Genomic DNA, 12297 nt, shown 5'->3' with positions numbered 1-12297 from the left:
ACAGAGGTTGAATATCTAGGCAGGTTGGTAGCACATCAAACTAAAACCATAGCTCCTAGTCAGCTGGAAGGGATTGCTAAAGCACCCAAACCAGAAACAGTCAGACACATGATGACCTTTTTGGGGATGACAGGGTTTAGTTCAGATTGGATAGAGAACCATGCTTTAAAAACTGCGTCATTGCGAGACATCATGAAGGAGGCGGGAACAACTGACCTACAAGCTCGGTTACCATGGAATATAGATGCATCAGCGGCATTCGAAAGCATAAAACGTGAAATGCAAGGGGCAAGCACATTGGCAATTCCAGATTACACCAAGCCGTTCCTGTTGTATGTAGCTAATAGGAGTCAGGGCTATGCATCGGCAGTGTTAATGCAGGATTTGTGTGCTGGTAGGCGGAGTCAACCAATAGCATACTACAGCTCAAAGTTGGATGCGGTAGCACAGGGCTACCCACCATGTTACCAAGGATTGGCTGCGGTACAATATGCCTATGACAAGGCCTCATCCATCACAATGGGGTATCCGGTGACGATTCGGACACATCACAAAATCACAGAGTTGATTGAGAAAGGAAAGTTTGTGTTAACGGACGCTAGGTTGTTGGATTATTTGGCATTACTAACATTTCCAGATGTAACGATCGAAAAATGTTTCACGTTGAATCCAGTAGACAGAATTCCACATGATTTTGAAGGGACACCACATGACTGTGTGGCTGATTCTCTTACTTTTACTAAACTACGGCCCGATCTATTGTCTGAGCCCATGGTTGGGGCAGAAGAGGATTTCTTTGTGGATGGATCATGTTTTAGAGATCATTTGGGTAACCATGCAGGTTTTGCAGTGGTTAGACAAAATCCGGACCATACATTCGCTGTTGTTCATAGTTCACAGTGCGCACAGCCATGCTCGGCACAGTTGGCTGAGTTGAAGGCTCTTACAGCGGCTTGTCAAGAGGGAGCGGGTAGATCGGTGAACATCTACACAGACTCTGCATATGCGCACGGCGTATGTCATTTGTTCGGGGCAGTGTGGAAAATGAGGGGGTTTAAGAAAACTGATGGATCCCCCATATTGCATTGTAATCAGATTGTGGAATTGATGTCGGCGTTGATGCTGCCAAAACAAGTGGCGATAATCAAATGTCGAGCGCACAGAAAGGGCTTTGATAATATCACGAAAGGCAGATGAGGCTGCAAAAGTAGCTTCAGACAGTTGCAGGGCAATCCAGTCAGTATTATCCATGCCTGAGGCCGCGCCTACTGAGGAGGACATTGTCCGCATGCAGGAGAAAGCTGGTGTCTATGAGCAGAACATGTGGCTGAAAAGAGGTGCTATATGCTCCTCCACAGGGTTATGGAGAACTCATGACGGGATGATGTTGGCGCCTACGGCACTGTTGGGGTTACTCATCACTAACGCTCAATCACAAGGTATGGTGGAAAGAGTTAATGGGACGCTCAAAACAAAAATTAACAAAATTTGTGCAAGTACTAACTTGAATTGGATTGATGCACTACCACTGGCACTAATGAGTTATCGCATGCAAGCTAACAGAACGACGCATCTAACCCCGCATGAAATGCTTACAGGACGGCCCATGCCGTCCCCTAACATTCGGGGGCCCCATAAAGGACCCCCGTTAGAACAATTGGAAACTGAATTAAGACGCTATATGGGACAACTAACTGGCATACACAGGCTTATTTTTCAACAGGAGAAAGACAGAGTTCCAGAGTTGGAGGAGGAGCCACCAAGGGGGGTGGAGCCAGGTGACCACGTGTATCTCAGAGTCTTCAGGAGAAAATGGAACGAACCTAGAAGAGAAGGACCATACAAAGTCACCAACGCAACACCAACAGCCATCCAAGTGGAAGGAAGTGCCACGTGGTATCATCTCAACCACTGCACAAAAGCTGCTCAACCCAAAGCCAGAGACGACCGTGAGGAGGAGCCAGACGCAGACACACGTGGGGCTGACCAGCTGCCCCAGGACCAGATCCAGTCGAGCCAAGAGATACAGCAGCATGATGATGCTGAAAACGGGGAGCCTGTTTCTGATCCTTTACGGGTTGTGCCAGATTCCGCTGGCACAAGCACAGACCCCGAGGAAGGATGAAACCACGGGGACAACACAAACCTGGAAGGGCCAGGAATTAGGGGGTGGTAGGCCTACTGAAGAAAGCCAGAGAGGAACACAGGATAATCCGGCCCAAAATCATTCAGGACTGGTTGACAACAAAGGGAAAATAGTCTTGCATGCTCAGATACCACCGCAAGACCAAGTCAATGACTTTGTGTTTACTGTGATGTCGGATGACGAACACCTATGTGCATTAACCCTCCGCCAGAATTATGAACATGCACATAGGAAAGATCGGTGTAAATTACATATCCAATTTGATTCAATGAAATGGTGTCTAATCGTAACGTCAGGAAGAACATGGGACTACAACGAAATTATCAATTGAACGTGAGAGAATTCATATTTTTTAAAGCAGTGTCAGACAGAACGTTTAATTTTACATTAGAAGCAGAAGATCCTTGTGTAATCAAAAATCAACCGGGTAAGGTAGTTGAGATTGATCAAAGCAATTCACTAAAATCTTCAGATAATGATAAAGTAAATATAACCACTGCCACCGATAAAGTAGATCAACCTCCGCTTAGAGATAATGGGATAAATTCGTTGGTAACCACTAAGAGTTTAAATTCAACTCTAGATGCAAGTAAAACTAATGAAACTTCTGATATCAGAGGTTTAGCACAACCTTCAGTCACTAATGTAACTTCTATTAGAGAGGAAACAACAATATTAGCAATCACAAATGTAACTTCTATTGGAGAGGCAACCACTAACGTAGCTCCAATTAGAGAAATAACAACAGTCATGGGTGATCTAATAATAAAACTAACAACGAATGGTACAGCAGCGACTGCTCAGGGTGAAATAATACAGACAACAGTACTATCAAAAGTAGAGGTGACCACAATGGTAATGTCTAAAGAGAATAATATAGAAACACTGGCAACTGCAATATCAATGGCAAATTCAGAAACTATGGCGACAAGGATCTTTACATCAACGTCAATGTCTCTTGAAGAGACTATTGTAGAACGAACAACTATTCAGGAGGGTAAAAAAACTAGAAGCATTGGTCGCCGCTCTACAGCGACCCTAAAACCGTATAAACCTGATCCCAGTGGGCGCATCAGGGTCAGAACCTCTGACCAGTTGTTCCGACAAGCTAAAACAAATAGGTGGTATAAGTGGGTCGAATTTACGGGAAAACAAATAGAGGCAGACAGCTGTTATTTGTGTAGCAAAAATCGTCAGGATGCAATGTATGTCGTAAATACTAAATATGATTTTGAATTTTGCTTAGAAGAACGGACACAGCAGGAGTATGATATAGAGGTCAATTTAAATAGAACACGAACAGAAGGTATTTCATATCAGAAAAAGTACGTTATATGTTCAATGAAATGTTTTCTGCTGTTAGGATCGAGTCAACATAACAAATATCTTGAAGATAAATATGACGGAATGCCATGGAATGTAATCATGAAAAGATGCCGAGAATTTGACATAACTCTATCACAAGAAATAGGCGAAGACCAAAACAAACCAATTTTCAAATTGAAGAAGGATTAGAATGCTTTCAAAATGACGAAGGAAACGAAAATGCCAGCGATGTAGGTAGTATACCAGAGGAACAATGTAACATAATTTGGAATGTCACACTATTCGATATAGACGGGAAACGAATGTTATATCAACCACCTGCGATTAAAAACTTTCAGCTTTTACCAGGCTCTCAGCAGAAGTCTCGAGAGAACTACATGTCAATACTGTGGAGTGATGGAGCATTCGTGAGCCAGGACAGAGTGGTGGCAGATCAGTTTTGGCTTTGCGGTAATAACATTCTTCGTCCCATACTTGCTAAAATGTGGAGAGGACGATGCGCGAAAGTCCAAGTGGTTACGGAGATTGCAATACTACCATCAATAAATTATGTTGTCAATAACTTACAAACAGATAACCTAAACAGGCGGAAGAGAGCATACGAGGCAGACGAGAACATACAAATTGATAAAATAGGACAACCCAGGGGAATACCCGATAAATTTAAGGCACGAAGTGAAGTAGCAGCAGGATTTGAAGCACTACTGCCAGCAATCGGAATTGCTAAAAATGCGGAATGGATAAATTATATCTTTTACAACCAACAAAGGTTCATTAACTACACAGATGATGCATTATCTGCATTGGGCGAACAGCTGACAGCCACAAGCGCTGTGGCTTGGCAGAACAGACAGGCTTTAGATTGGCTTTTAGCAGAAAGGGGGGGAGTTTGTGATCTTATAGGTGAAATGTGTTGTACCTTCATTCCAAATAATACTGCCCCAGATGGATCATTTACACTTGCGATGAACAATTTAAAACGTTTAAGAAAAGAGTTAAAGGAAAACGCAGGCCATGATCAGGGAATGTTTGGATGGCTTGAAACAAGGTTTGGCATGTGGGGAATGATGTTCGCAAAGATAGGTGTAGTGCTCCTAATAGTACTAACAGCAATGGGTCTGATCTTCTGCTGCTGCATTCCCATAGTCAGATCCGTAATAGCATCCAGGCTTTCTAAAGAGATGGCCCTCATGGTGTCTGGCATAGAGGAGTCGGGGGAGTGGGAGAGGATGCTCTATGGGGAGATAGATTGGAGTGACACTAGAAAGGAGACCGGAATGTGAGAATCGGACATCAGAAGGAGGTCCTATTCTCTTAACTGGTGACCTCTTCATGTGAACCACAACCATTTCAGACAGTATGAACAAATGGACATTGGAATGGGTTCCAGGCATGGTGGCTGCAACAGAAGCTACTAAGGTGCCCAAACCCCCAACGTTATATAGTATACCGGTACATGACTATAATCAGAACTATCCCAATCCATGCAAGCTTGTTGACAGTTTTCAGTTTTAATTTCTTTTAGTTTTTAATTTCTATTATTTACTTATTTTTTGAAATGTCATTTTTTTGAGTTTCATATTTTTATGTCATATATTTTGAAATGCTTATTTTCAATGCATGCTGAAAATACTGTGTTATGTGTGAATTCTAGTTAGACATGTTAAACATTTGATAGATCTTTTTTGCCTTAAACCAGGTTGAGACTCCTGAACATGTTTAAAGGTTTTTTAACGATGATCAAATGTAGTGTAGAATATGACCCAAACGACTGTTATGTTTTTGTTATGTTTTTGTTATGATCTTATTAGACCATAAAGGGGGATGTGTGGTAGAAATTAGTGAGGATATTCTATGGTAAACCATGATTATTAATAGGCTTTATATTTTAAATGGTGGAAAACACATGATGCTTGCAGAGCCTGAGTTCAGAGCAGATGGTAGGTGCACAGAAATGTCCTGGGAACTGCGGGGTCAAGCCATGTTGACCTCTGCCTCTCAGCCTTGGGTCATCTTGGCTAACAAGGATAATCTATGCGGACTTCAGACCAGGGCACGGTTGATAACACGCTGAGACGAAGATTGACTAGGCGGAAACCCCATTGGGATAAAAGGAACCTCCATTGTAGTAAAGAAATTCCTGTATGTGTATAAAGTAAGGCTGGGACCGAAGTTCAAGCAGTGACTCTGCAGACCCACTCAGGCTGTTGTCGTTGTTGTTTTTCTGCACGATAAAGTCTTTTGCTCCGGACCCCTCGATTTCTTTTGCGCTCTCTCTCTTAAATTAGTCTAAGTGTTTTATATCTCAGTTAATCTTCAATAAGGTCCTACCTACTAAGTTCAGTAACTCAATTCTTATGGTGTTCACAGATCACCCTGGAGGCTGTTGGACAACTGGGTCTCTCAGAACACAGCTGTAGCTGTGCTGCGGGCAAAGGCTTCTGTAGCCATTGTTGGGCAAAATAACCTGCTGAGTACATGTGCATTACAAATATAGCTAACTCCTACCCTAGCCTGATGAGCACATCACATGGCAGACACATTACAATATAGTCAACTCTTGCTCTAATCCAACGAACACATAACACAAACATGATAATATAGTCAGGTCAAGGCCGGAGCCGAAGGCCCCATTTCCAAATCAGGCAAATGGTAGACACTCAGACAATGCACCAGTCATCCTCAAGAACGGGAGAGCCACATTAATGTATCACACAGGGGACACTTTGAGGAGCTCTCCCCCATTAGGAGGAACACAAGAGATACACATGGATATACTAGGGCCTGAGCGCCAAGGTCAAGCAAAAACACACAGAACCACACACACCTCAAACGCACACACCTCATCGAGAGGAGGATACAGCATAAGACTGTATCGCAGAGGGACTCTTGATCTTTTTCTGAAGCAGACCTTCCACGGAGGCGAAGCTCTGGACGAACCATCAGCGCTGATTAGGGACTTAGACATATTCGATCTCTCACGCTTTATGACTCTGTATAACCGTTGCCACTTTACTTAATAAATCCAAGGTCCTCGTGCCGACAGACTTTATTACCTCTCCGTCTCATTTCATCTGGTCCACTAGACAGACCGTTTTTCCCCTCACCATATAACCGCTCTGCTGTTCCAGACAGCGCATTATGTGCAGCTGGGCCTTGATGTGGTTCCACCTTCCCTGGTCTGTACCAGTCAACCACAGGTGTGGCATCGACCTCGAACACACGTGTGCTGTCGTGTCCTCTGTTCAAATCATACACTTCAGTATTTGTCTAGAGCAGGGGTCGGCAACCTTTGTGACATGGAGTGCCAGTTTGAAATTTTCTTCTCATCTAGTGTGCCATTATCAACAATAATGCAAAGTTAAATTATGTCACAATTTTTTTTTTTTTTTCAATATACCTGGAATTTTATTCTCAACAATAACAGTATCTGTATTCTTAACAAAATAGCCACATCAATATTTCAAAGACTGAAAAACAGCTACACATTTAAACTAAAACTAGTGTAGGCTGAGGCAACATCAAATTATCAGATGCCTACCAGACAGTCAGTGTGATCCCTGGCTTTTATCAACAATAACGCAAAGATAAATTATGACACAAAATACATTTTTCTTCCCAATATACCTGGAATTTGATTCTCAACAATAACAGTATCTGTATTCTTAACAAAATAGCCACATCAACATTTCAAAGTCTGAAAAACAGCTACACATTTGAACTAAAACTAGCTGAAGCAACATCAAATTATCAGATGCCTACCAGACAGTCAGTGTGATCCCTGGCCCTGCTTTGCTTGACTGAGCTCTGTGATCTGTGGCTTGTAGTTAGTTAGGCCTACTTTGAGTTGCAAACATGCCTCAGAGTGCTCCATTGTTAACCTCCTTAATAAATTCGCCATCTGTAAACGGCTTCCCATGCTTTGCAATGCAATGCGCAATGCGATAACTTGCTTCTGTCCCGTGATCTTTAGCAGTGGTAAAAACCTTGAAGGAGCAAGGTTGTTTTTCATATCTGGACACAGCACGTTTGATTGACTCTGATTAGTCTGCTTGGTCTTTGAAGGTCTTCTCGTGGTTCGTCTCAAAATGACGCTTAACACTTGACGTTCTGCACACAACATTCTCACAGCATAAAATGCACACAGCACGGTCCTTCACAAATACAAAACCAAACTCTTGTGTCCAGCAGCACTGGAATGGCCTAGTTTTAGCTGCAGCGGGTGTGGCCATTGTTCACAATATCACGGTCTGTCATTAATTTATGTCAGCACGAAGACAGCGGACAGTGCGCTTGAATTTCAGACAATTTGATCTGAAATTCTCCCACTGCAACCTGACCAATGGCCACACTCCAACATAAATTCCAGTGGTGTCCTCCGGGTCCTAGTGCCGGCAGACAAAAGCCGGCTTTTTTTTAATTAATTTTTTTAAACGGGACAGATAAAGTATAGAGTATCGTAATAACACTGAGGTGCCGTGCCAGTGTTTATTCTGCGGCGTGCCAACCGTGGCACGCGTGCCATAGGTTGCCGACCCCTGGTCTAGAGTATATGAGTATTTCCTGTATGACTAAATTTTTGTTGTTCGTTTCAGGGAATCCATCCAGAGGCTGTGAGTGACCTGGTGGTGAAGAAACCCAAGTCGGTGGGGAAGAGTCAAGTCCACACAGAGCGTATGCTGGTAAGACATTTGTTTTGCAATTTGCACTCTGTTAAACTTGCTCATTATGACAAGATGCATATTAGAATATATCTGTTATCACTACAATATAAAAAAAAACAGTCCTATTTTTATTTGACGTTTCCTCTAGGGCCCCTACCAGAACAACACATCTTGGCGTCTGGAGCAAAGCTGAGTGAGATTCACCCTTGCCCTTTGATGTCCCTCATCCTAGAGGGAATATCCAGCTTGGAATTGGTACCCTCTCAGCTGTGCTGACCTGGAAGATGTCAGCAATGACCTGTTCTTTAAGGCCAGTTGCTACTCTACAACAGTAGATGAAAAACTCATCAATGACTGGAATCTTCCTTGAAGGGCTTGGTGTTGGCCTCTTGTCCAATCCTCTGTGCTTTGCTCCAATAAACAATATATTGTGTTGAGGGGCAAACAAACTCCCAAAACCCTTGAAACACTTCTTGAGATGGAAACCGAGTGTAATATTTCATGGTCTGATCAGACACACAAAATCTGTTGAGGACAGTTTGTGGCCCCATGGACATTTCTTGCAGCCTTGCCTCCAGCTCAGCAATATACTCCAGGGCATCATCCAGTGAACCTACAAAAAAAGAAGACAAATCAGTCTTCATTACCATTCATTAGTATTCACCGTTAATTTTTATTGTATTGTTATTCTGTATACTTAACATTTTATTTATATAATTATTTATTTATTTGTTCTGTTTTTCTTTTTTATATATTAACCAGAGGTTAAATGTTGAGTGTTGTACATAGAGAGCAAAAACCAAAGTCAAATTCCTCGTTTGTTCGCAAACCTGGCCAATAAAGCTGAATCTGAATCTGCATTAATATGCAACCCCAGTTTAACAGTATGTCTGATGTTGATTGAATGTTTTAACGTTAACCATGCCGTGTTTGGCAAAAGTATACAATAGCCCAAGAAGTGTTGAACACAAATAACAGACATAACAGCTAGTTAGCGCACATCTACTTACCGGCAGGGGGGCGTGTCGCGTAGTCATAATAATAATAATAATACATTTAATTTAGAGGCGCCTTTCAAGACACCCAAGGTCACCTTACAGAGCATATAGTCATCATTCAAAACTATGTAAAACAGACTAGGAATAAAAGGAAAACAGAGGTTAAACATGAAGAATAAGAATAATTAATAACACTCAAAGACGCCTAAAGTGAAGTGGGGACCTCACTAACCAGTAATACCTGGCATTGTGTTGTATAAGAATAATAAGAATAATTATCATCATGTTCCCCGGTACCTCTCCGGTCCGTTTGTGTTTTGTCCTCTCCTTCAGCTTTTCGAGCTGACACCCGTTTATACACGGGGGGGTTTTTTCGGGGCTGTGATGTAGCTGTTCCAGTCAAAACGACTGGGAACAGCTCCAGTATTCAACGTAGCACTCCCGTCGTCATAATCTGCCGCTGAGAAATGCCGACTACAGACCAGTGTACTCCCCTTCTGAATTACAAAATTAACTCCTTCATCCCGTATGATCGCCCTGACCCACTGCTGTATTGGGTATTAGTTGGGAAGTCATGGAAATGTAAATACGGTGGTTTTTGTTTTGAATTGGCGCATAGAGGTACACAACAGAAGCTTTTGTTTTCGACTGCGCCATTGTCAAATATCATGGACTACTCGACCGGAAGTCCCTTTACCCGGTGAAGGCAAAATCGAACGCCGAACCAGGAAGTTGTGAGATAGGCCTATTGTTCCTTGTTACTCTTGAGTTGGTGGTGCTAGCTTTACTTTCAAAGCAGCAAGCCCACTAGATAATATAGGCTTCGGGCGCGGAGCCGCATAGGGACCAATGTGGGCCAGTGCCACTATGATTGACAGGCGGCCCACCCATTCAGGCACCGAGGAATCAAACTCACTTCCGTTTCATTCAAACTCACGTCCGTTTCATTCAAACTCACTTCCGTTTCATTCAAACTCACTTCCGTTTCATTCAAACTCACTTCCGTTTCATTCAAACTTACTTCCGTTTCATTCAAACTCACTTCCGTTTCATTCAAACTCACTTCCGTTTCATTCAAACTATTAAACTCCTTTTACATGTAAGTATGAGAGTGTATAGTCGTGTATGTGAGAGAGTAGTGTATGTGAGAGAGTATAGTAGTGTATGTGAGAGAGTATAGTAGTGTATGTGAGAGTATAGTAGTGTATGTGAGGGAGTATAGTAGTGTATGTGAGGGAGTATAGTAGTGTATGTGAGGGAGTAGTAGTGTATGTGAGGGAGTATATAAGTGTATGTGAGAGAGTATATAAGTGTATGTGAGAGAGTATAGTAGTGTATGTGAGGGAGTATAGTAGTGTATGTGAGGGAGTAGTAGTGTATGTGAAGGAGTATAATAGTGTATGTGAGGGAGTAGTAGTGTATGTGAGGGAGTATATAAGTGTATGTGAGAGAGTATATAAGTGTATGTGAGAGAGTATAGTAGTGTATGTGAGGGAGTATAGTAGTGTATGTGAGGGAGTAGTAGTGTATGTGAAGGAGTATAATAGTGTGTGTAAGACCAAGTATGAATTCTGTCACAGGCGGCCCCTCATACACCTCTGCATGCGTTAAGTCAGATGTGATAGACAACGCCCTCTTTCCCAGCCCTGCTTGCATGAGCTCCAGCTCGGCAGATATGGATGGGGTTGTGTCCGTTTTTGAACCAAGCAAGAAAAATGGTACTTCAAGTGGCTTCCACGTCTTCACAACATTTGCTGGTCTTCTAAGGGGATGACTTCGGTTTTTTCCATTGCGTTTGAAAAATCCAGGGAAGGATCTATATGATTTTTAGAACAATCTTAATGTCACTAAGTTGCAGTCAGAACAGAAATCAGATTAAGAACAGAATTTGAATTGCTGAAGCAATATCATTACAATACCACTTTGTGACATAATGATAGCACTAGTGCTAACAGCGATGATTAGGTAATTCAATGTAATGAATTAATTCAATTTGCAAATCATATGAATATCTAGAAACTGTGTATGGTTATTTTTGGAAGAAACATGTTTGCAGGTGCCTTGAATCACAATGGCATATGGAAATGTTTAGCAACATTGTGTAACACCTGAACTGGCCCTTATGCTTTTCTACCTGGCCATCTCAAACGAAACAGTAGGTCTCTCCACACTCATACTCTGACCCTGTCTACGATCTTCAGGAATTGCTCTGGTGAGCAAGGACATGAAATGCTGAGCAGCTTCAGTTGCTGAACACTGGTCATACTGGAATGGGAGTTAAGGTGCGTAACATTGTAATGTGATCATACAGAGCATAGCATAAATGTTATTAACAATTGATTCCGGTAAAGCACAAGCTGTACAAAACTACAGGATAATACTGGAAAACAAGTCATATTTGATCTCTTATTTCCCACAATTACAACACCATGAACAAATATAAATTTGAAAAAATTAGCCAATACCCTACCTGGGCCTGTGATCTGCCAGGTTGGTTTTCCATTCTGGGAAACAGGGAAAGTATTATTAGCTAGGTGTTTAAGCCATTTTCACCACCACGCAGTAACACAGATAATACCATGTCACTACACATTCCCATACTTATGCTAAGGTTAATTTCGGTTGGTGGCTCAAAAGTTGGTTCATCAAGATAAGCAGTAGGTGTCGCAGCGCCAATCAAACCTCAAAACGTTGAAAAACAATGTAGAAAACACGATGAAAATATGACATTGATGTTTGTTTCATGTATTAATTTGAGGAAGGTTACAGTCTCCTTGTCGCTCCACACAGATCTGATGTTTTCGTCTGCCCCTGTCACGCCAAATTTGTACCGGGTGCCAAATTTGTACCGGGCACGTCATCCATACGTAATCCATTCCAAACCTGCCTGGCAACAGATGATCGCGTCGTCCGTTGCTTGGCAACGGACGATCGCGTCGAATGACGTGAAAGGTTCACGAACATTCGCAAACCTTCAAGCTCGTTCATTCGCACTTGTTCATTGACCGTGACAAGACCGATAACATTGACCGTGACTAGAAAGATAACACTTACACTTACAAATTACATTTATTAGCGTTGCTAACTTTATATTTGTATTGTATTCAATTGTTTAATCATATTTAGCGAGTAAACTGAGTGTTTAACGTGTAGTAAACTGTGT

General features: G+C 42.2%; 1 long non-coding RNA gene across 1 annotated transcript in view; it reads right to left on the bottom strand.

Annotated features, from left to right (window-relative positions):
* Window positions 1-11770, bottom strand: part of LOC132461195 (uncharacterized) — a 54304-nt gene extending 42534 nt beyond the window's left edge. Inside the window, exon 1 of the long non-coding RNA XR_009526541.1 lies at window positions 10731-11770. This is a non-coding gene — a long non-coding RNA (uncharacterized LOC132461195). The remainder of the gene's footprint in view (window positions 1-10730) is intronic.
* Window positions 11771-12297: the final 527 nt, after the last annotated feature.

The sequence above is a fragment of the Gadus macrocephalus genome, chromosome 7, assembly GCF_031168955.1.
Source record: "Gadus macrocephalus chromosome 7, ASM3116895v1".
Taxonomy (NCBI): Eukaryota; Metazoa; Chordata; class Actinopteri; order Gadiformes; family Gadidae; genus Gadus; species Gadus macrocephalus.
Note: the sequence above shows the minus strand (reverse complement) of the source record. Positions and strands in the feature narration are given on the sequence as shown.